The following is a 26,808-nucleotide window of genomic DNA, read 5'->3' on the forward strand; positions in this document are numbered from 1 at the left end:
GTGTGTGTGTGTGTGTGTGTGTGTGTGTGTGTGTGTGTGTGTGTGTGCATATAGCCAACCCTAATCTCTTTCCAGTGCCTCATTACAAACTGTCTATTAGAAATTTAAAACTTGATGTCTCACAGGTATCTCAAACCCGGTATATCCAAACCATAATTCATTATTCTTTCCCCTAGAACTCATTCCCTTTGTAAACTTTCTTAATGCTGACAAAGTCACTTCCATTCTTCTGATTACTTAAATTTGCGATATCACTGTCATGCTACACCCCGTCACAACTCCCCTACTCTACACCTCCAATCCATTGTCAGTTCTTTCTCTACAACAGCTCTTGAATATTTTCCTTTTTCTTCCCTCACACAGCCCTCACCCTAATTCAGGGTCTAATCATCTATCCCCTAGATTTTTGTGACAGGCTCCTATTTGGTCTTTCAACCTCAACTTCAATCTATCTTCCAGCAGCCAAAATTATTTTCCAGCAGCACAAATCTGAGACCATCATATTCCTATTCACTAAAATCCAGTGGTTGCCTATTGCCCCTAAGCAAGAATCAAATAGAAGCACCTTGGTCATTTAAAACTCTTCACAACTTAGCCACTTCCTACTGTTTTTAGTTTTTGTACATATTACTCACCTTCACACACTCTACACTGACCTACTTGTCACTCCATGCACACAATGCCCCATCTCCCATATGCATGTCTTGGCACTAATCATTCTCTATGCCTGGGATGCCATACCTCCTAACCTCCACCTATGCGAATTCCTGGCATTTTTTTTTGAATCAAGACTAAGCTCAGTTCCCACCTTCTATATGAAATCTTTCCTGTTCCCCACCTGTTAGTTCCCTCCCTCCCCAAACTGCCATTTTTATATTTTGTATATATCTTATATACATGTATATGTACACATTGTTTCACTCGAATGTAAGCTCCTTAAGGTTAGAGGTGTTTCATTTTATGTTTTTATATTCTAGCTCTTAGTAGCTCGCATATAGTAGGTACTTAATAGATACTTCTTGATTGATTGAAAGGAGAAAAGTGTATTTCCTCTTGTCCACTCTAGGGACAAGGCATGTATGTATGTACATATGTATTCATGTAGCAATGTCTGATAGTGCACTGCTCTGTTATCATGTCGGTTTGGACACATTGATCTACTAATCCCATAATCTATTCTTATTGTATTAGTCTACTAATTATCAAGTGCCAATATCTGCTGAGCATTTCTACCTCAGACTGTGATCAGGGCTTATCTATTCAGGCCACTCAAACCATTTCATATTGGGTAAACTACAAAAAAATAGCTAGAATTTCTCCTTGATAAGGGCAAGGAGTAATGGTTTTTTAGTCATAGCCACCACACCCAGCTAACAAAAAACAAAACAAAACAAAACAAAACAAAACAACAAAACCAGCCAGAATGGCCCCAGGCTAATATTAGGTCTTTCCTTCAATCCGCTCTTCTGGACTGAGATCCCGTCATAGATATGTAATTTAAGATTACTCTCCGATACTCCAAAGTAATCTCTGGTTTAACTATAATTGAGTTTGAGCCAAATTTAAAAAAAAAACTAAACTCAGAAAGCACTCATTACTGCTCATTCCCATTATCATTCATACCTGTCAACAGCAATGTCTGATTCCTTTGGTGCTATAGTTTGGCCAAGAAAAAATCTGAGTATTCCTATAGATATATCATAAGGAAAATTAAGATCCTACCAAGTAGGAGGCTCATGAATGTGGAATGAGTTAAGCCTTGAAGAAAGACAAAACTTCTAAGCAGAGATGAGTAGGTAGCACATTCCAGGCACTGTAACAGAGGTGAATTGTGGATGACTTAAAGGTTTAAAAAGCATGAATCCAGAAGTTTTGGATCATGCAACCAACAAGGCTACAACTAGACATTTTATATGGTCCCCATGACCTCTGAAACCAATCTGAAATAAGAGTGATGTGTAAGAGAAAAAGAAATTTCAACTGTCTACATAGACTAAGATGCCAAGCAACTTAATAAAGTAACAGTCCAATTAACTAACAACAGAGAAGGCTGATCTTTAATTCCTAACACACTCATTCAGCACCCCATCCCCCAATGGTCATCATATTCTCGAAGGCTTCAATCAGAATTCAACTCTGTCCCTCCTCCATGCATTGCAGAAAGTCAAAAGTGAGAAGCTTATTCTGCTTGGGATGGCAGCATAACAGTCTTTACCACAATAGTACTTAGCCAGAGAACTGAGGAACAAATTGTGTGTGAAAGGTTCTAGCAGGCTGGAAGCAAAGAGAGCTAGAATCTTTCCGAGGCCAGTTATGCTCTACCAAAAGTCACTTGAGGCAAAGACTGAAGCTGGTGAAAAGTAAATTCCTTAGCATAGGAGGAGGTTGAGCTAGCTTTGAGGTCCATTCTACTGGGAAACTGCTTCAATGGGCAAAGAGTCAGAAAGTAATGAATAGGGACAATATAAGAAAAAATACAGAAATTACTAAAGATCTCAGAAGGAAGAAAACTCAGTTAAAATACCTTGAGCACAATTAAATAAATAAGTAAAAGGGAAAGATAATAAAAGCAGAAGAAAATATGGCTTCCAGATCATCTATACAAGTCCAAATATCTATGATTAAATATTGCCAGACAGGGGAAAATGAATCAACACCTGAAGAGACAGAGGACTGATGGATTCCCAAAAGAGTATATTCCTGGATATTTCAAGAAAGAAAGAAGAAATCATGGCCTATAGAGCAAAAATAATTAGTAGAATAGAAAAAAAATTGAATTTACAGTGTCAAGTCTCACCAAAGAAACAGATGAGAGAACAGTGAATTGGGAACACAAATGCACAGGAGTGAAGGACAATCTGAAAGAACAGAAGCAAAAGGCTATAACATTAAAAAAAAACTCCAGATTTTTGTTGTTGTTGTTTTGTGTCTGACTCTTCATGACCCCCTCTGACGTTTTCTTGGAAAAGATACTGGAGTAGTTTGCCATTTCCTTCTCCAGCTCATTTTACAGATGATGAAACTGAGGTAAACAGGTTAAGTGACTTGCCCAAGGTCACATTGCTAATAAGCATCTGAGGCCAGATTTGAACTCGGGAAAAAGAGTTTTCCTGACTCCAGGCCCAGTGCTGCACCACCTAGTTATCCTAATCTCTACATATTAAAACATTTATCTCAAAGATTGAATGTGTAGAGACAGCTTAAGGACTATAGGAGTCTCAAAAGAACATGACAAATAAAAAAAAATCAACATCATAATGTAAGAAACAATACAGGAAAATGGCCCAGAACTTTTGACACTTAGAAAAAAGTACCAATTTAATGAATATACTGGTCTTCTCTGGGAATATTACAAATTCCAAAACACAAAGTGGTTGAACTTAACAAAACAATTCCATTTTTAAACAACAAATTCTACAAGTTACCTGGAGAAAGACTTTTACATCAAAAGGAAATAAAATATGAACAGCACAAAAATATTCTATACCCATGAGCAATCATAGAAGGGATGAAATAATGTGTTCTGAAGAGCAAAGGAGCTCAAGATGCATCCCAAGATGAAAGAAACTGCAAATCTGAGTAAAAGGTATTTGAAACATTCCTACAAGGAAAACCAGATCTGAGCACATTATTTGCTTTGCAAAAACCCAAGACCATAGAGATACAATAATAAAATAAATTACCTCAGTAAACAAAGGGAAAAAATTAAAGAAAATCCTCTATCAGATTAATAACAACACAAAATAAAATGGGTCAAACAGTGGACCCATTAAGAGTTCTCTTTTTAAAAGAACACACAGAGAAAAAGAAGAAATTAGAAATCAAATAAAAAGAATCACAGAGAAACTGGCCTGAAGTGAAAAAAAGGAGGGCACATAAAAGGGGAGAGGCGATGTAAAAGATAGAGGGTAATGTCTTATGTACCCTAAGCAAGTCAATGATTAACAATTAATTTCTCAGGAATAAAAGGGCTTACTGAATAATTGGTGAGGATTCAGAAAGAGGGATTGAAACAGGGGGGAGGAAATGGGGAAATCATAATTTCATGGGGAGAGAAAGTTCTCTCTCATGAAGAAGAAAGATATTTTATAATGGGAAACCTTACAGAGGATATAATCTGCAGGTATTTGGTGTTTAAAGACACTACTACCCAGACAGAGAGTAAATACCCCCAAGGACAGAATCCTGCCACAGGAGAAGGGGAACAAGAGCTCCTGGGAGCAAATGATGCCAGAAGAGTGGGAAGACATAGAAACGTAGAAGACATTGTATACAAATGGGGAAATATTATCACAAAAATGGCAAGGTGTAGTAGTAAGAAGCTCCACAATCAAGGACAGTATTTCCCCCATCATTGGATGATACTTGTATCTCCTGAAAGAAATTATATTTCTAAGAGTCGGAGACAACAGAAAAGGTAGAGGCAGAGGGAAGGTGTGCAAAGCAATAACAGAAACTGTTTAGAAGAAGGACAAATAGGCATCTTAGAAACTTTAATTCCATGCAGAATACAGTGGCAAAAGAAAGAATAAATAAGGGCCAAGATCAAAGAATAAAAGTCCAGAATAGACAGAAAGGAAAGGGAAAAAATAAGGAGAATCAAAGAAAGAACTAGTTTGTTTGTTTTTTTAGAAAAAGGCACAGAAAATGAAACAAAACTAACAAAAGAAATCTAAGGGGAGGAGAAGAAGATTTTATTTGTCTACTTAACTAAGAAAAAAAAAGTTGGGAAATTCAAAAAAGTAAATAAAAAGATGAAAGAGAAAAGAAGTTAAATGAAACACAAAAACTGGAGAAAGGAGGATAAGAAGTGGGACTTGAGGACAAAAAGAAGATAGCCTGTGGGAGGAGAGTTGCTTTAAAATAAATTAAGTTAAAATAACTGAAGAAACAAAGTACTATCTTTCTAGAAGAAGGGTGAGGGATCCCAACTAAGAAAAAAAATTAGAAACAAATGGAATAAAATGTAAACTTAACTCATATCTTTAAATGTGAATGGATTAAACTGTCCATGAAAATTAAAAAGAGTGACAGATTGTATAAGAAAACATACCCCACAGTCTGTAGCTCACAAAAAACACACCTAAAATCAAAAATGTACACAGATGTACACAGAAGGAAAACTAGTGGCTAGGAAAAATATTTACTATACATCAAGTGAATCCAAAAAAGGCAAAGGTTACAGTCCACAGATCAGACAAACAAAAAAAATTTACAATACAAGATAAACCAGGTAACATTATTTTGAAAGGGATCATAGATGACACACCCATACTATTATTAAACTTACATGCTCAAATACCTTAGTGTCTCACTTCATAAAGGAAAAATAAACTAAATGGTAAGAAGACATAGTAATAGAATAGTGGCAGGAAATTTTAATGTCATATCAAAGTTTTGAACAAATCTAACAGAAGCAAAAAGAAAAATATAAAATTGAACAAATTGCTGAAGAAATTAGAGCCTGAAGATTTGTGGCATTTTTTAACATGACTGCAAAAAAGTAATGTATTTCTCAGCACCATATGATAATTTTACAAAAAAACAAATACTATGGCAACTAGAAATTTCAAAGAAATATAAAAAGGGAAAAAAGTAAATATAATCTTTACAAACTAACAAAATAAAAACAGTCATCAAATGAGGGAGCATAAATAAAAAACACAGACCCAAGTGGCAAGTTTAAAATGAAATCCTAAATAATACGTAGGTCAAAAAAGAATCATAGAAATAATAATAATATGGAAGAAAATGGTAATACTGAAAAAAAATATCAAAATTTCTAGGATGCAACAAAGGCAGTACTTAATGGAAAAAAAATTATATTCCTGTAACCATACACTAACAAAATGATAAAGGAGAAGACTAATGAACAGAAGATGCTTTTTAAAAAATATTGATAGATTATTTCTTGCATAAGCATAGTGTCTTATGTATTCTTCCTCCACCCCCTTCTAGAGAGCCATCCCATATGACAAACAGCATTTTGGAGAAAAAAAAAACATCACAACTGATTGATACATCGAAAAAAACCAGAAACACACAGAATGTGTTAGACCTATGGTCTTTCCATCTCCATGAAGATGTAGTTTGGGAGTATCTTCTCAAATCTCTTCATTCAAATCTCATTTGACCTTTATAATTTTGTTAGATTTACTTTTGATTTTTTGGTATGTTATTTTTTCCATTTACATTGTTGTAGTTACTGTGTATGCTGTTTTCTTGGCTCTACTTACTTCACTCTGCATCAATTCAGATCTTTCCATACTTCTCTGAATTCATCACACACATTTCTTACAGCACAGTAATATTCCATTCCTTTCATGTACCATGGTACATTTCACCAATCCCCAGTTGATAGGCATCTACTTTGTTTTCAATTCTTAACTATCACAAAAAGTGCTCCCATAAATATTTTAAGCATATAGAGACTTTTTTTGTTATTGTTGTTTTTTTTGTGGTATAAGCCCAGTAATAGTCTCTGGTTCAATGGATATGAACATAGGCGCTCGATTTGAATAATTCCAAATTGCTTTCCAAAATGGTAGTGCCATTTCACAGCTTCACCAACAATGTGTGTGGTGTGCCTACATTTACTTTTCCCTTATTATCAGTAATTTGGCGATTTTTTTTTCCTGTTGTTGTGAATACTTTGGATTTCTTCTTTTGATAACTGTTTGTTCATATACTTTGTCAACTTATCTATTGGAGAATGGTATTAGTCATATATATTTGTTCATTTGATGCATAGTAAATTTTATTTTGTGTATGTCTTTGTTTTTTAAAATGTGTTTCTGGTAAGCAACAGATGGTAGGGTTTTGTTTTCTTATCTAGTCTGTCACTCTTATTTAATTGGATTGCTTAATCTATTCACATTTAAAATTATGAGTTAGGTTTATATTTTCCTCCATCTGTCTCTAAAATTGTTTTTCCAAGTTAATTTTTTTTCTTCTGCTTCTGTAAACACAGTATTACGTTCCTTCAATTACTTTAATCTTTTTTTTTTAAAGTGGTTTCTGTTCCCACTGGCTCTCTTCCCTTCCTACCTGATCCCTTCTTTTTGTTTTTTTACCCCTTTCTCTTTAGGGTTTTATTTATTACTTCCTTTTTCTCTCCATCATATATCTGGTTATATATTTATTCCTCCTCTTTTATCCTCTCAGTCAGTAGATAACCCCTTTCTCTGCTCTTCTTTAATTATTCCTGCTTATTAGGGTTTTTTTAGTGTCTTTTTTGTGCATCTATAAAGGATTTCTCTTGCTCTTCATTATCTATCTTCCTTTTCTGTTTAATCTAGACCATCATACTCTGATTCATGACCTTTATAATTATCTCGTCTCTCTCCTTTCTCTGTATTATTCATTCAGTCAAAACTTCCAAGGTATCCACTCTAGGCTGCCCCCTCTAGCCATTTCTACCCCTACTGCATAAGACTTGCCCCTTTTCATTGCAGGTGTCAAAGAAGACACTGCCCCACAGTAAGGGATCTCACCCTCACACACACACACACACACACACACACACACACACACACACACACTCACACTCACACTGATCTATATCCTTTGCTTTCCCTACATTTGCCTCCAAACCTGCTCCCTGTGTCCATGCTCTCTCACTCCAAGGCCCAATTGCCCCCAAGTGTTTCAAATCCCCCCATACTCCCAGGACAAGTAGACTTATAAATCACCAAATCCTTCAGACCTCATCCAAGGTAAGGCCTCATCAACTTTCACCAACAATCTCCACTGTGAGAACGCTCTTAGGAATACTCATCAGTGGAACCCCCTTCACTTCCAAAGTAAGGCTTCCTTTCTCACCCTTTTTCAATCTTTCCTCCTCCTCACCCACTCCCTTTGTAGGCTTTTCTCTTTCTGAGACCACAGAGGTCAAATTTCCCCACATTGATAGTCCTTGATTTGACTGCAAATCACCACATACTAATCTCTATCCCCCTGTTCTTCTCCTCCATTTAATGTACCCTCCCTTGCTGTAATGTAATCCTCCAAAAGAAGCATAGACAAAGCCTTGTCAGGGTCCATCCACAATTCCCCCTGTCCACCTCTTCTCTATTACCTGCGAATCAGATATAACCTCTGTGAAGACTTCTCAGGGTGGTGATGAAAAGACTGTCTTGAAACTAGAAGTTTAATTTGGCCCTAAACCCTCTCCTGATTGCCACTGCCACGTCAGCATTAGGTATACTAAATAAGGACACGTATGTTTGGATTGGCTATACCCTGTTTCCTTGTTCTTTGGGAATGGGAAAAATTTTCGCACCTAGAATGTAAGCCCACCTCTCAGCCAATGGGATAGTGGCAGGGTGGGAGTTTCTTGTTTGCATTAAGATATATAACCTTGCTTTGTCCCTTATGCCTTGCCCCTCTCCTGCTGGTAGTATGCTGGAGGAGTAGATGCCCCTTCTCATGAGATTGTAATAAAGAGTAACTTTTTGCTTCCACCTTGAGAAGTCTCTGAGTTAAATTGTGTTAGAGTCGCTGTACCACACAGCTTTGTAGGCCCCAGCAAGATTTGCCCACCCGTGGGCCAGATCCCTAAACCTGGACCATGAGGGTCGGTGCCACCAGAGATTTCTCGAACAGCCCTCAGGCCAGATTTAGGGTGCTTAGGGTGAGAACTCGAAGAGAGAGCTCAGGGAAGCAAAAAGTGAAAGAAAGTTAATCTCAGGACAGCAACAAGATTTTGTGAAGTTGGCCGGCTGCAGACAGCAATTAAGGTGTATTGGATCAGTCACTTAAGTTGTACACATACAGCCCGGAGGTAAGCGGCTCTCATGTCTCTTTATTAGAAGGTCTCTGACCTGGAGGGAAGGTGACAACCCTCGACCAAATTCACTAATTGCTGAGTCTTTGACACAGGGTTTTGAGGTGACTCTGCCCGGCCAAATTTCTGGAGACATTGAGGGAGCACTCGGGTGACTGTGGGGAGAGGGCAACCTCTTCTGGTGATTAATTGTAATTGTTGAGTCAGTCTCTGAGTCTGGGATGAGAGGCATCTCTCCCAATCAAATTCCTTTGCGTGTTGCTTATTAGTAGGAGAATCATGGGCAAGGAACAGTCTAAAATATCAGGTCAGAACCTGCCATTTGATATTCTGGAAGATAGTCCCTTAAGGGCTAGATTTAGCAATTGAGATGAATTACCAAAAATATAGGGAACAATTTGAGTAAATAAGTGCACTATCAAAACAAAAAAAAAAAAAAAAGGACAAGAAAATATAAACAGGATTTGTTTCATGACTTTGTTTCTGTTTGTCATTTGTCTGTGTGTCTGTGTAGTCTGAGACCCTGTGGGGTGTGGGGAATGCAGCTGGATTTATTACTTGGAAAAAAAATGTTTTCTTTCTTTCTATCTCCCTCTCCCTCCCTAATTACAGCAGCCTCAGAGGAGTGGGTGGATGGGAGGGAGAAAGAGAGACAAATACTTTAATATTTAGGTTATATGATTGGTAAAAGGTGAGTCAAGAAGGATCTTTGAAGTGTCAGGTTAGAATTAGAAAGAAATAAGATATGTGCAGTTTTAAAGGCACTTTAATCAAAGTCCATCAGAAGGAAAGGCAAGAAAGTTTAAGCATGTAGGAATGAAAGGAGTCTGGGTAGGAAGAAAAGTATAAGCTATTTGCACAAACAGTGTGAACAGAGGGTTTGAGAGTAAAAAGGGTTGGAAGCTTTTGGAAATTGTTGGGAAAAAAAAGATTTCTCTCTCTCTCTTTACATTCTAACTCTGGCCAAGTTTTTGAATGTGAAAGGAAAGACAAGAAAGAAAAGGGGAGAGTGCTTTTCTCTGGATTTGCAATTCTTATGTCCCTTCAGAGTTCAAAGCTACCCCACCCTTGGTGAGTGTAATTTGGGTGGGGCAGGATCTGGGTGACTTCAAGGGGTTTTAAAAAAAATGTGTGTGAGGAAGCTTGACTCTGCTTTGAGTAGAAGAATTGGAAATGAAAATTTTACAGCTCATTGTGATTGGAGATTGTTACATAAACTGGGCTGTTCAATTACTTATTGCAATTCTAGAGGCCTTCTGCCTAAGGGGAGAAAATTGATTACATCCAGTTAACATTGATTCAAATTGCTGAAGCCTGAGATTCTCAGGTGGGTGGCTCTATCTGATAAGCTGTTAAATAGGACTGGGGACTTTTTCTTAGTTCCCTTAAGGAAGTAGGAAAGAAAATCAGAATTTAGAGCAGGAATTGTCACCATGTGTCTTTTTAAGTGAATACATGTTTGCGGAAAATATTTCCTTCTAAAGGGCCAAGAGTATTGGATTTAAAACAAAAATGTTTTTAAATGTTTATCATCAGTGATTATAAATTCAGATCTGATTGGATTTAAGTTTACTGTTCTATTAAAAAAATAATAGTTGTTATGAAATGTGGCACTATTAGTTAATATTAAAAGTTAAAAGTGTAATAAGAGTAATAAGGGCGATCATTTCTATATGTGATAACATGGAAATACAATTGATGTTATCTGAAGTTTATTGTTTAAATTATTACTGTATTTCTAAATTGTATTGTATTTCTAAAACTCTTAGATTGTAAAATCTGAGGGACTATTATGAGGTAGAAATGGTGTTAAGGTAACTCTTGACCTGCAGTGGGTCTTTTAGTGATAAAGATGAGATAACTTGAAAACTGTTAAATACCTAGTGATGTGTATTTGGTTATAAGACTATGATAGCAGATTTTATTTAAAATCTTGACTATTATGAAAATGTATGGTGGTTTAAAGTTATAGTCTCAACATATTAATGATGAGATGAATGATTTTCTGTACAAAGTGACTTAGAAGTACATCCATCTAAGTTGATAATGGGTTGTTTCAAAGTTTATTGCAATTGTGGAAATAATTTTATAATGTATGCCCTGTGGTGCAAACATATTTTATTGTGAAAACCTTATTGATGTAGGTTTTGATATATGAATGCCCCTTCCTGTGTCTACAGTTAAAGCTGATGAAGAACATTCTTATGTTTATGAAATCTGATTTTACTCAGGATGTTATCAGGAACCAGAATATGTCTAGGAAGTTATGCAAACTACTTAGAGCTCACTTTGGAGATGTTCCCTAATTAATGTGAACCTATAGTCACACCTGAAGCTCTGATGAGGGGAATTTGCTATCTAAGACCTTGGGGACTGTTAATGAACTGTTGTTCTGAGTCTAACTCCAGGTATGATTAACAAGGAACTGATTGAGCTACTGACCCATGACATCAGCAACCAGCAAAGAGGTTTGTGAGCTGCATCTATGAGCTGCAAGAGAGTATTCTCATGGGAAGGTCAGGAGAATGACTTTTCTGCATGGCTGAGGTAGGATTCCCCTGACTCAAGTTCCCCACTATGACACCTGGCAGACTTTAAGCCTAGCTCAATGCAGTTGGTCATATATATGTAACTTCTGCCCGGAGTTGACATGAATCTAGGGAAGCATTGTTCCCTTACTTTAGTTATGTTCTTTCATGGCAAATTCCTACAATCATAAGTTTGTAAGCATAAATATCGACTCTATTAAACAATAGATTGATGCGGGAACATCTGAGGTTATTATAATGAGATGCAAGTATAAGATTGAGTTATTGGGCCTGGAATTTCAGAATAGTATTCAGTCTTGACATCTGTTACTAGTATATTCCTGTATAAGTTGGGATCCTTTAATTTCTCATAATAGTTATGATAAGGTCTGGAGGTTTGGAGGTGCTGGGACTCCAGGGTCACAGCACAAGGTTTCCTCCAGAAGGAGTTCAGCCCACGTCTTTCAGCCGGGGTGTAGTTTGTTGGAGATAAACCATATATGCCAGTTAAGTGAAGTGTAAGGGTTTTCTGGGGCCCATAGACAAATGGGAGCCAGATTCTCTCTGGGGCCAGGGGCAAAGGTCTTGGCTTGGACCCATACCCCATCATTAGGGATAATTAGACCAGGAGATTGTGGAAGTAGGATATTATTCTGTTACTTAGTTAATGTTAAAGTTGTCTCAGTTTGTTACAAATTAATGTTAAAAAAAAAAAAAGCTTGTGACTTACCTTGTAAATGCCTTGAAAGAAACATCCATTTTAATTAAGGATTATTTATTTGTACATGACCAGAAGTTGGGATTGTTTTAGTATTTGATATGTACTGGTTTTAAATTAACTACTATGTATTGGAGTGTGTTAGTAATTCCTTAGTGGAATCCCATCCTCCTGATGGGGATTATGAATAGGAATGAATAATGAACTAATGCAAGGGATGGAACTAGAAGTAATTCAGAGTGTAAGGCTAGGTTCTAATTTTTCTAATTTGAGTTTCTTAAAATACGGCAATTGGCCAAGGTTCCAATTTTGACGTTGTAATAGTGGAGACATGGGGGTTGAGTTAACTTTCATTACTTGCCCTGGTTATTGGCAAGATAATTTAAAATTGTGTTAAGATCAATCTTGTAGGAGAGAGAGGACACAAGAAGAAGGATCTCTGCAGGACGGGAGTCTGCTGGACACTGTTTGAATGGTACTTGGACCAGAGGACTTTACCAGATGATGTCCAGAATGTCAGACAGCTGTATGAGAAGAGACTTCTGAAGCTTTAAATGGACAATTGATTGTTACCTTTAGGTCTCTGTATCTGTACTTAATAAGGGGACTGCCCACTTTATAATATTTCAATGCGTTATTCATTTTCTCACATATCATTTCAAGTCCCCAAAATCCCCTGATGAAATGCTGCCCAGTTGCACAGCCCCGGATAGAACCATCACTAAGGCATTGCAAGGTTTAACCACTTTTAGCTGAGGAGTTGGCAGAGAACTCTGAGATAGATAATTAATTAAAGGGATGGTTAGAATATTAACTGCTGTAGGATGTTGTATAGTTCCATGCAATAAGGGACTAGTACAACGATTGATAATCTCACTAAAGATTATCCCAGTAGGACCCCCAGTGGGAGTTCAGAGGGCAGGCTCTGGCAATATAAAGATGATGATTGAAAGTACCAATGAGACTTTAGACAGTGATGTGGCTTATTCTAAATCTGTTAAATTAAGGGTTTTAAAGGAGCAGGTTTCAGCAGATCTGGGGAATAGTGATAGGGAAAGAGGACTATGAAAATGGGGATGTGGTATGATAGTATAAAACAAGGTGACAAGTGGGTTGATGAACTATATGGACAATGGTGTGGGAAGTCTTCAGACAGTATGAAATGAGAGGGGGGACTGAATGAGATATAACCTCCGTGAAGACTTCTCAGGGTGATGATGAAAAGACTGTCTCGAAACTAGAATTTAATTCGGCCCTAAACCCTCTCCTGATTGCCACTGCCACATAAGCATTAGGTATACTAAATAAGGACATGTATGTTTGGATTGGCTATACCCTGTTTCCTTGTTCTTTGGGAATGAGAAAGATTTTCATGCCTAGAATGTAAGCCCGCCTCCCAGCCAATGGGAGTAAGGGATAGTGGCGGGGTGGGAATTTCTTGTTTGCATTAAGATATATAACCTTGCTTTGTCCTTTGTGCCTCGCCTCTCTCCTGCTGGTAGTGTACTGGAGGAGTAGATGCCCCTTCTCACGAGATTGTAATAAAGAGTAACTTTTTGCTTCCACCTTGAGAAGTCTCTGAATTTAATTGTGTTAGAGTTGCTGTACCACACACCTGCTACCAGATTTCTGTCTTCCCCATTTTCTCCTTGTGTACATCTAGAAGTCTCTTTCTGGTCTTTGTGTCATCACTTTATTACAGTCCTTATTATGTTGCATTTATTCATTCTTGAATTTTTATTCTTTAGTGTGCTCTAGAAGCACCCTAACCCTTAGTTCTGCTTTTAATAACAAAAATATTTCAAACTCTTCTTTACTATTGAATGCCCATCTTTTGTCCTGTTTGGTTAAACTGCAAGAAAGGTCATCCTGAGCTCCATTGCTCTTTGGAACACTATTCCATTCCCTCCTTTTTCTAATGGGTGCAGAATACTCTTGGGTTATTCACATGTCTTTTCCTTTGTATTTGAAGGTCTTTTTCCTAATGGCTTGTAGAACTTCTTGTTTCTAAATTGAATTGCTAAATTTAACCACTATGAATCTTTGAATTTGTACCCTTGGGCTTCTTTTCTGGAAGTGATTTGTGAATTCTTTCCATTGCAACTTCATTTTCCATGTTTAGAAGATCTTAGCAGTGCTATTCTATTATTTCCTTCTTTGTTTTGTTAAGGATTTTTATCCTGTCATGTTCTTCTGGGAGACATATGATCTTTGGGTTGACTCTATATCACCTGCCTTTGAGATCACTATATTTTGCTTGTATAGTGAGCGTATTTTCTTTTAATGTTTTCTTTTCTTTTCTTTTCTTTCTTTCTTTTTTTTTTGCTTCTCTTCTTCTAGTTGTCCTTAACTTCTTATATTTACATTCCCAACATATTTTTCTCTCTTTTGCTTTTTTGGGGGAGGCTTGCCATTGAAAATTCCAGCTTTTTAATTCTGCTTATTATTTTTGCTGTGCAGGACATAAATTCTTATTTCAAAATTCTCATCTCAAAATTCTCATTTCTCTTTCAAACCACTCAGCCACATGTTGCAGTTCCATGTTCTCCTCAAATTTCACAGGATCCTCTGTCTTGTCAAGTTGGATCATTTTGCTTTGTTTTGTAATATTGATTCATAGATGCTTGAAGTTATTTACTAGATCTAGACGCCATATTTCCTTCTGCTGTTGCTGTTTTTTCCTATTGATTTATCTGTTTATGTTCAAGGTCTTTGATTTTTCTTCTTCTTGAAATCTTTGGTTATTTTAGTCTTTTTTCCTTTTTATTTCTTTATCACTTACTTTCTGACTCCCTCATACTTTAAATGTAGTTTCCTTGGGAGTCAGATCCTAAAGCATCTCAGTCTCTTCCTACACGGGGAAACTCATGATTCACCACCCTAGGTCTCTGCACCAACTGACTTTTGGGTTGTCAGAACTGGCCCAAGCTGGATGCTGTGCTCTTTCTGTCAGGAGTGGTGGAGTGCTACACAGCCCCTGAAATGCACAGTATCCTATCCTTGTGACCTGTTTCACTCCTTCTTTTCCTCATTTCACTGGTTTGGCACTGGCAGTTCAGAACTTTGCAATGCTGTTTGCTTGGCACTAACAATTCAGAGCTTCACAGCATTGGTGCTTCCAGATTGAGGTACCTGGCAGACTTTTACTCTTGAAGGGTTTTGGCCAAGCTAGCTATCAAGACCCAAGCAAACTTCCACAACCTGAAGCTCCAACCCCATAGCACTGGAAAGAGGAAAGGAAGACTGTAGGTGGGTTTTGATATAACTCTGTGCCATGTCCTTGGGTCTACTAGTATAGCATTACTTGTGTGTATGTGTGTGTATGGGGGTGAGTTTCTTACTTTCTTTTGGATTCTGGGTATCCTAGAAAATGTTGACAGTTAAAGATGCTTTATTTTTCACATATAATTTCTCTTTTGGAAAGGTTTGAAAGGTGGTAGAGATTAGAGAAAAAAATCTTGTCTACCATTTTGTTGCTTATGTGATCTGGAACCAGAATGTGCTTAGAAAGCAAACAAACTAAAAATGAGTGAAAGAGGATAATTTTTAAATGGGTATAAAATATCCTATAGAAATATAAAAGAAAACTAAAAGGTGGTTCTTGGAAAGGACGAATATGATTGATTAACCTTTAGTCAATCTGATTAAAAGAACAGGATAGAAAATAAATCAATATAACAGTAAATTAACAAGGTGAAATTATAACAAAACCAGAAGAAATAAAAAGGTTCTAATGAACCTATTATGCTCATTTATATGCTACCAAAATTGAGAATAAAAATGAAATATGTGAATAACTTCAAAAACATAAACTATCTGAACAAAAGACCAAATAGGTATTTAATTAATTAGTTTAATTAAGCCAATCTCAGGGGGAAAATAAATGGAACCAAATGAAAAAAAAAAATACCAAAGCAAATGAAAAGGAGGAGGTGCAAGAAAACTCCTGAAGTTCTATCAAACTTTAAAAGAACAATTCATACCAATAGCACAGAAATTATTCTCAAAAATTGAGAAAAAAAGCACACTACCAAACTCATTTCTTTAGAAAAATATAGTTCCTAATACCTGAACTAGAGAAGGATGAGACATGAGAGGAAGACTAGAGATCAGTATCATTAATGACCAGGTTGGATAATTCAACATTAGAAAAATTATCAACACAATCATATTTAAAATAAAAAACATCTAAACTACATGATCATTTCAATAGATGAAGAAAAGGCCTTTGACAAAGTACAAAATTTATGCTACAAATGCTATAATTTTAATTTTTTTAATATCATAAGAAACATGTAAAATAAAAGACAAGTGCTAAATAAAATGGAGATGCACTAGAAGCTCTTCCATTAAATACTGGAGTAAAGCAAAGATGCCCAATCTCCTCACTATTATTTAACACATTAACTTTTTTTATTTGCTTATGACATCGTGGTTTACTTAGAAAATCATAGAGAATCAGCAAAGATACCATGAAGACAATAGATTCAACAAATTTGCAAACTGTAAAATAAACCATCAAAAACCAATTGCATTTGTTAATTAATAGCAATTCAAAAAGCAATTATGGAAGGGGAGATCAATCATCAAAAATCTGATGATTAATATACTAAACACTCACAAAGTGCTTGCATAGATTCAATTACAAAGTGATCTTTAATGAAACAAAGAACAACTTAAATAACTTGAGGAATATTCAGTGTTTATGGTTTGGCCATGCCAATATAATATTTCTAATACTGCCAGAGGTTTACTGCTATGCCAATCAAATTATCAAAGGAATACTTTATGGTACTTAATAAAATGATAACAAACTTCATTTGGAAAGATAAAAAGTTTGGAGGCAGGTAGGTGGTACAGTGCATAGAGCACCAGCCCTGGAATCAGGAGGACCTGAGTTCAAATCCAGTCTCAGACACTTAATACTTCCTAGCTGTGTGTCCCTGGTCAAGTCACTTACCCCCAATTACCTCACCAAAAATAAATAAACAAATAAAATAAACAATGGGCTTTATTTAAAAAAAGAAAAAAAGTTTGGATGAAGGAGGAATAGTTCTTCTAGACTTCAAATTATTTTATAAAGCAACAGTCTTCAAAATCATTTGGTATTGGTTAAAAAACAGAGAGGCAGATCAATGAAACAGACTAGACAAGGAAAAATTAGGAAAAAATGGAACCCAATAACTTAGTGTTCAATAAACCAGAAAATATAAACTCCATAGTTGTATATAAAATCCTATATAACTACATATATGTACTATCAGACTAGTAACTATCAGGGATACAGCAAATTACAAAGCCAATTACTGATTGTAGATGGTATAAAGAGGAGACAAAGTCAAGAAAAGGCAAAAATCTGCAATCAACAAATAGGGGACTGAAAAAGAAGCCATATTTTAAAGCAGAGGGTCCTAGTATCAGCAACTCCATATAGAATAGTAACAGAAGTAGAATCCATGCTACATAGAGAATAGGATCAAGCAGATCAAATCTAACCAACCTAAGACTGACAAAGGAGACAGAACCTGACCCTGACACAAAGTTTCATTCCAATAACTAAGGATATAAGTATAAGTAAACAAAAGAATAAACCAAACACAATGAAGAAATATAATAGGTTAAAAGAAGGCCAAATGATAGTCCAAGGGGAAAAAGTAATTCCACAATAAGCACAAGCAAAGCCTCAGATGGAAAAAAAATGGCTTGGCCAAAAGCACTATAGGAATGACTGAAAAAAAGGAAGGAAGAAATAAAAAATGAAATAAAATTATAATGCAAGTTAGAGCCCTAGATGAAAAAAATATGAAAGGATAATAACTTTGAACTCAAAGTGGAAAATCTTACTCAAGTAATGAATACTTGAAAAATAATAGGGAACAAACAAAATTCAATGAATTCATGAGACAACAAAAAACACTAGAAACAAGTCAAAAGATCAAAAATAATAGAATAAAATGGTAAGGTATTTACCAAATAAACTAGGAAACAGGTTAGAAATAATTTAAGAATCACTGGACAGAACTAAGTTCAGCAATACTATGGAGAGTTGCCCTGAGAGCAGAAGTGGGAAGAAAGGGAAGACCAGATTCCTTAGGTAGAAGCAAACCAGCCCAATTTTGAAATAGATCAGGTCAAAGCTCCTGTGCTCATCTGAATGAAACCAGGCTGATGAGAAGCCCCTGAAATCCCACCCTAGGTGAGTTATAGAGGCCTAGTCAAGAAAATAGAAGAAAGAAAGAATAAATCAAGGAATGAAGAAACAGAGGAAGAAAAAAAAAAGAAACATAGAAATCCATGATCAAACAAAAAAACTAGTTACCATATATCCAGAAATTATAAAAGATACATGCATAGATATATTAGAATCAGTGATCCTACTTTTTAAAATTCAATTCAAACATATAGAGCTTGGTCCATTCCCTTATTTTATCTCTAAAGTGCATCCTGATGGTCCAAGTGTATTTCTTATAAACAACACATAATTGGATTCTGCTTTCCCATCCATTCTTCCATTTTTAGGGTGACTTTATCCCATTTACATTCAAAGTTATGATGAATAATTGTGTTTCCTTCATTCTCTTCTCTTATACTTTTTCTTCTCTTTATTTCATGGCCCTTATTTTGAAAGAGTGATGAGAGAGGAGTGTACTCAGCACCAGTGCTCCATATTTGATCTGATCAATTTTTGCTCTTCCCCTTGACCAGACCTGAAACATGAGTTCTTACTTCTTTCTTTCCTTCTAAACTCCTTCTCAAAATCCACTCTGTAAGTTTAGAGATTATTTTGCTTATGATTTGTCCTTCACTTAATATAGCCTACCTTTTATTCCCTTTTGTCCCTTCTCTCCATTCCCTCGTGTTTTTCTATTGGTTGAATATATATTTTATGTTAAACTCTTTATGAGTGTGATCGTGTGTATTCTGCCCATCTTTTGCTAATTCAGATGAAAATGAGGATCAAGATAAATGTATACATCTCACACTTTCCTCCTTGTTTGCATTATCTCCTACTTTGCAACTAATTATGTGAAATAATAAATTCTCCCACTCATCTCCCATATCTCTCTTTTATACTTTTAAGATCAACAAAACATAATAAAGTGGAAAAAATTTTTACAAATTAAATTAAATTAAAAAAATAAAAAAACATAACAAAGTGACTCCCAGTTCTTCTGTCCTTTTAACTCTCCCTTAGGATTTCTTTTTTTGGGGCGGAGAGGGGCTTTAAACACATTTATTTCAAGAATTTAAAATCTGCACATCTACAAAAAACATCTGATCTTTTTAGAAAAAGCCTATGTGTTTCATTGTTTTTATCCTATCCATTAATATTCTACCGTATGGAAAGAGTTTTACACACAAGCACACATACACACACACACACATTTCCAGTCTGTCTGTCTGTTTGCAATTAAGTAAGTTAAAATACCCCTGCTACATGCAAGCATTGGTACTGTCAGAAAAACTAAAAACCTATTCACAAAAAAACCCCTAAAAACTAAAACTAAGTTATCTTTCTTGGTTCCTATACATTAACTGGAAAAAATTCCATTTAGAAAAGTGTCTTTAAAAAGAAAAACTTTTATATATATGTATACGTATGTATATATACAAAAATATCCATTTCAAAATGGAAATGCGTTTAAAATAATGATAAAGTAAATTAATCTTACCAAAATGCACCCTAGCAAAGAAGAGTTTCGAGGTTTGCAATGCCACACTAATGACAGTTGGCTACAGTGTTCCATTTTCAAAGGAAGAAATACAATCTGATTGGCAATTTCAACATTTCAGTGCTAAAAAGAACCCAGGTTTTTTTTTTTTTAATGGACAAAAGGCACTTAAGAATGGCTCTAGTATATTCCACAATGGCATTCTGGATCAAGGACAGCATCTGGCTGAACAACCAGTTCCCTCATTAAAAGAAGTATCCAGCTGAGGGAGCATTCTGTACTGCCCAAGCACTTAGCTAAATGCAGGTGGAGAGCTTTTTTATACTTATTTTAAACATAAAAGTAAACTGGTAGAGAATGGTCTTGAAAAAGAACTTAACCCATTTTAAGCAAGATTTTTTTTTCTTTAAACAACTTCCCAATAAACTATCTAAGCAACAGGTACAAAAACACCAGGAACCATCTTAGAGAATTTGAACATCAAAATATTGTCAAAGAGCTAAGAATACTTTTCTACCTTTGAGGCCAAATCCACAGACTTTAGAGAGATTGCTCTAGCAACCAAACCACATTCTACATAAGAGAGGAAACTTTTTAAACATATACATACACATACATATATATATATATATATATATATCCACATTAGTCATGTTATGAAAGAAGAATCATAACAAAAGAAGAATCAAACAAAAATCAGAACACCATGAGAAAGGGGGAAAAAAGAGAGAGAAAATAGTATGCTTTGATCTGTATTCAGACACCATAGTTCTTTCTCTGGATGTGGATAGCATTTTCCAACATGAGTCTTTTAGAATTGTCTTAGATAACTGCATTGCTGAGAAGAGCTAAGTCTATCAAAGTTGGTCATCACACTATGTGCACAATGTTCTCCAGATTCTGCTCACTTCACTCTGCATTAGTTCATGTAAGTCTTTCCAGGTTTTTCTGAAATCTTCCTGCTCATCATTTCTTGTAGAATAATAGTATTCCATCATATTCATATACCACAACTTACTCAGCCATTCCCCAATTGATGGGCATCCGTTCAATTTCCAATTCTTTGCCACCACAAAAAGAGCTGCTATAAATATTTTTGTACATGTGTATCCTTCTCACTTTTTTATGACCCCTTTGGGATACAGACCTAGTAGCAGTATTGCTGGATCAAAGGGTATGCACAGTTTAATAGGCCTTTGGGCATAGTTCCAGATTGCTGTCCAGAATGGTTGTATCAACCAACAGTGCATTAGTGTCCCAGTTTTCCCACATCTTCTCCAACATTTACCATTTTCCTGTTTTGTCGTGTTAGCCAATCTGATAGGTGTGATGTGGTACTTCAGAGTTGTTTTAATTTGCATTTCTCTAATCAATAGTGATTCAGAACATTTTTTTCATATAACTATAGAGAGCTTTAATTTCTGCATCTGAAAACTGACTATTCACATCCTTTGACTATTTATCAATTGGGGAATGACTTGTATCCTTAGAAATTTGACTTAGTTTTCTATTTATTTTAGAAATGAGGTCTTTATCAGAAAGAGAGGGAACTTTTGAGAACTTAATGTCAGGTTCATTAGCAGCCTTTATCAAAAGTAGGAAAATATATGCTGATAAACTGTAGGTTTTAGAAAAAACTGAACACACTATCCAACATTTTGTAAAAGCTGTAACACATAAAATAAATCCCTCAAAATGTATAGATTTTTTTGTGGGTTTTTTTTTTTGGGCAATTGGGGTTAAGTGACTTGCCCAGGGTCACACAACTAGTAAGTGTCAAGTGTTTAGTCTGAGGCCGGATCTGAACTCAGGTCCTCCTGACTTCAGGGCCAGTGCTGTATCCACTGCACCACCTAGCTGCCCCTAGACTTTTTTTTTTTTAAAGGTGGGGTAGGGAAGAGAAATCTTTTCAGGGAAAAGGTGGAAGCTGTGTATTTAAATTAAGCGTACTGGAAACCCACTGCCAAGTTTTTATAATCAAAGTAAGAAAGAAGTACTTGGTAGACAAAACACTGCCCATTGCCATAGCCTAGGAAGAGCTGACTGAGGATGGTTTGGAGTGGTTAATTAATTTGCATAATCTAAGATTTACCCAGATTATATCACAGGGTGGGCAGCTCTACACCTTGGCTCAGAAGGATCAGTCCAAACAATTCTTGCAAACATTATGCTGACACACAGTAGTAATTGGCCAAAACATTCCCTCTTAACAGCAAATATACAAGAATGTTTCTTCCACTTCATTCAGGAATTTCGGCCCATCCTTCAGTGCAACTAACACTTTATTCCACGGTTTCTCATTGGATTCATCATTCTTGGTTTGATACATGATGTTACTACATTTCTTCTACTAGGAAAGGCCAGAAAGGCCTCCCTACCCCTTGCTGTCTTTCTTTTCCTCTTCCCCTTTCCTTTCCTTGGAGATGTCAATTCTTCATCATTGCTCTTATTATTTTCTTTTTCCTTCTCTTTGTTAGCAACTGCTTCCATCCTTCAGGATACTGCATTATTAAGCCAAGTTTCTTCATCCTGTCTTTCTCTTCCCTTGTCCATGGGCCAGATTCATCATCATCCCTCCTGAGGAGGTAAGACCACACAAGGAAACCAGATTTCCCTTTTTCAGGCCACTACTTCACGACCTTGTGTATTCCATCATATCAATTCCCTTCAGCTGGGGCATATTTGCTGTGCTTCCCTCCCTTGGCATTTTTCACCACCCTGACTGGCTTCCCTGCTCATCAGTCCTTGACTTCAGCTCCACCTCAGTTGTCAATAGGAGCGCTGCATTTCCAAGCCAGAGCTCTATTCATGCTGGTGACTTTTTGATCACAGGACTGTTCTGTGATTCATTTGTTGCCAGCAAGATCTTTGCCCCCACTACCTGTATAAGTGAAAAGGTTGTCACGATCTACATCATCTTGATTGCCCCCTCCCAGAACCAAAGAGTAGACACTATTGTTGCTTCTGACATGTATACCTGCCACATAGGGCCTATAGATGCCCAATTCACTCAGCTACGCTCTCAGCTTCTACACAGTACCAACAGGAATCCCAGGGATTTGTCCGTAATGATTTGAAGGCACAATAGTGCACTCCCTTGTGAGACCCACACATGCCATACCCTTGCCCCAGTCTCTTTGAGACAACAATGTAGCAAGTACCATCTTTGCCTCATTTTTCCTCTTTAACTTCTTAGCTGCCATTTCACCATTTCACTGGCATAATTCTGACATTCAGGGAAATACCAGTCCTCGGCATCTGGAATCCGGCTCAGCAGAAGGCTGAGGCAGATGTGGAAGGGTATGTCACACTCATCACACATCAACTGCTTGTCAGGTTCTTGCTTTCTTCCACACACATAGCAGGCACACATTCTGCAGGTCTTATAGAGGTTATCTTTACAATGTTTGTGAATGGGGCCGTTCTATCTTTTCAAAAGGTTTTTAAAACCAACTAGGCTCACACTGCCAGGATCTTCGATTTTGTAGACTTCATCCACAAAAGTTATTGTACAATCATTCAGATAATTCCCAGCATCCCCAAGCAGTAAGTTTGCATAGATCTCTTTAACTGTCCTACTTTCCCATTTTTGAAGGATCTCAGCATCATTCCAGGAGCCCTTCTCCTTGGGCTCATCAAGATTATAGTTCACCATCACAATTTGTCTGATTTCCAGCTGATGCCATTTCAGTATTGTCCAAGCCCAAGCTCTTACATCTTTTGAACATGACTTCATGACACCATTTTCTGAATAGTCTTCATATTTCATATGATATATAACATCCTCTTTAGCCACTTGGCCATCTCCACTTTCACTGGATTGACCGGCTGCTTCTCTTTCTTTCCTTGTAACATTTATCAATATGGTTTCAAATCATGCTCTGATGCTCATATCCTGAGCATCTACATATTCACTGATCTTATAGAGGCCAAATCCTAGATCAATCCAGTCCACTTGAGCATTTGGGTCAGGTTGCCCATTAATTTCCAGGGCTCCTTCTCTGTGGTTGGAACTGTTATCAGATTCACTCTGAGCAATAACCTGAATCTGTATCAGAGTTCAGAATCCTTTACTAGGAAAAGAAAGTACCACTAGGCTTTACTGCACTAGCAGCTGAAAAATGTCATTCAGATCAACCCTATAATCAAAAGGGGAGTGCCCATCTTCCATCTGTTTGAAAGCCTTTGTCTTTCTGGTTCCACCATGAACACTTCTTGGATCTTCAACCTTCCACATTGGTAAGCTTACAGAGGTAACTTAGAGAGTGGGTCTCCTTGCCATCTATGGTACAGACCTGGACCCACATGTTGGTAACTTCCCCACTCACCCAGGCAGTCCTCCTAGAACCCACAACCCTAGACCTCTTAGGATTTATGATAATATTAAAGTTCTGAGGAGATATTTGTAACATCTCTCCCTATTAGAATATAACCATTTTAAGTCCTTCATGATTGCTAGCTCATCTTTACCATTTTTTAATCTTTTTCTTGACTCTTGAGTTTGTATTTCGATGTATCTAAATAGCTCTGGTTTTTTCATCAGGAATTCTTGGAAGTCTTATAGTTCATTGAAGGTCTAATGTTTGCCTGTGGGATTGTTCTTAGTTTTACTAAGTTATTCTTGTTTGTTAGCCATATACACTAAAAAATAGGCTAAAAGATATACTTTTGCCCTTTGGAATATCACATTACAATATCTCTATTACTTTGTGGTGAGAGCTGCTAAATCTGTGATACTGACTATAGCATCTAGCTACTTCAACTCTTTCTGTTGCTTACAGCATTTTAAACTTAACCTGGAAGCTTTGGATTTTGGCTATGTTGTTCCTGGGAATTTTCACTTAGGGATTTCTTTTAGGAGGCAAACTGTGAATTCTATTTTCACATTGCACTCTTATTCTAATAAACTTGGTCAGTTTTCTTCTGTACTTTCTTGAAAAATGATATCTAGGTGAAGTTTTTTTTTTTTTTGGTTTGTTTGGGGGTTTTTTTGGTCAGGGTTTTCAAGTAACCTAATGATTCTTAAATTATTCCTTCTTCATCTATTTCCCATCATCAGTTATTTTTGTTATGATATCTTGCATTTTCTTCCATTTTTTCAGTCTTTTGACTTTGTTTTAATATCATCTTTATCTCATGGAGTTATTAGCTTCTATTTATTCCATTTTAATTTTTAAGGAAAATATTGTTGGGTCAGGTTTATAACTCTTGTGCTAAGCTGTTAATTCTCCTTCTAAGTCTTTCCCCCAGAGCTCTCATTTCTTTTCTAAGTCCTTATTGCATCATTCGCATTTCATTTATAAAATTCTTTTAAAGTTTTTACAAATTTACTTCATTTTTTTCTAATAATTCTATTTGATCTTTTGGCCAAACTGTCTTTTTCTTTGAGGCTTTGCTTTTAGATTTTTGTTTCATTTTGTTTTGTTTGAGTTATTCTTTTCTTCTAGGTTTGTGTCTGAGCAACACTGGTACCATAATAGTTTTTTTTTTATTATAATTATTATTATGGTTATCTTTTTTGTTTATTTATTCATTCTTCCAGCTTTATTTCATAATTGGGGTTTTTGTTAGGTCCGTGCTCTGTGCACTTTTGAAAGGAATGTTGGGGTCTTTTATGATGCTGATCAGTAATATTTAGGTCTTACTATTTAGTAAACTCAGTGTACTGAGTGCTTATTCTTCAAGGGTCTTAAGGAATTTTCAGGCCAAAGAGTTGCAAACTTTTAGCAAACCTTAAACCATCTGATCTAGGGTATGCACAGACAGTTGCCTTTTTACACTAAGCTTTCCATGTGTGAGACCCCATTTTGAGTTTAAACAACTGTTTTATGCCTTTATGTGGGCTTCCAGTGGCCTCACCTCCTGCCAAGTAATTGGAGAGCTCTGCAGGTTCAAAGCCACAGAGCTAGAGGTTGACCTCTCATCCTGCTTTTCCTGTCCCAGTTACACATCCTTGGGCCCAGACCTAGATATAGCTCCAGGTTGAGAGTGTCAAATCTTCCACCCCACCTTTCATCTACACCCATGGGTTGAATTTGAGATCTCACTCTAGACCTGAAGAAACAGAGCTGCCAGCCCACTCTTGTTATGCACCTGAGCACTGAACCCAAGATCCACTTCCAGGGTCAGAGGCACAAGAATGCTGGCTCATATGCCTGTTCTGCATTTTGGGGTTGAATTTGTAATCCTTCACCAGAATCAAATTAAAAGAGCTGCAGCCCTACCTCTTGGGTCAAAATAACAGAGTTGCCAACCCAACCCTTTTCCATAGTTCCTGCCTTGCTTACTTATCTTTGACCAAATTTGTGACCTTGAGCTGAAAAAAAATGACCCACTGAAGTTATTAATCAGACTTCTTGAACATTATTGAGTATGGCACTCTTAGATCTTTGTGGGAATAGTTATGGGGACAGCTTGGCTGTACTAGTTTTTCCTACTCTGCCATCTTTTCTGGTCCCAGGAATTGTAAAAGTAGACATGGTCGGGGCAGTTAGGTGTCCCAGTGGATAAAGCACCAGCCCTGGAGTCAGGAGGACCTGAGTACAAATCCGGCCTCAGACACATGACACTCACTAGCTCTATGACTCTGGGCAAGTCACTTAACCCCAATTGCCACACACACACACACACACACACACACACACACACACACAAAGAAGACATGGTTAAAGAAGAAATAAGCAGAAAAACCACAAGTGGATTCTACCAAACCGGAAAAGAAAAAAAAATTCAACATTTTGTAAATTGTATACAAAAATAGCAAAAGAAGGTATCCCATCAAACAACTTCTATGAGACAACTATGGTCCAAATACACAAACCAGAAAGAGGTAAAGCAGAAGAAAATTATGGAGCAAGTGTCTAATAAATATTGATATAAACCTATTGAATTAAATATTATCCAAGAATCTGCAGGGGTGGGGAACCTCCTGCCTCAAGGCCATATACGGCCTTCTAGGTCCTTGGGTGTGGTCTTTTGATTGAGTCCAAATTTTACAGAATGAATCCTTTTATTAAGGGGATTTGCTCTATGAAGTTTGGATTCAGTCAAAGGGTCACACTTGAGGACCTAGAGGGCCACATGTGACCTTGAGGCTACAGGTTC

General features: G+C 36.7%; 1 pseudogene; it reads right to left on the reverse strand.

Moving 5' to 3' along the window:
- Positions 1-21,644: 21,644 nt before the first annotated feature.
- Positions 21,645-24,011, reverse strand: LOC114029270 (annotated as a pseudogene).
- Positions 24,012-26,808: the final 2,797 nt, after the last annotated feature.

This window comes from Vombatus ursinus, unplaced genomic scaffold (genome assembly GCF_900497805.2).
Source record: "Vombatus ursinus unplaced genomic scaffold, bare-nosed wombat genome assembly UNPS02014924.1, whole genome shotgun sequence".
Taxonomy (NCBI): Eukaryota; Metazoa; Chordata; class Mammalia; order Diprotodontia; family Vombatidae; genus Vombatus; species Vombatus ursinus.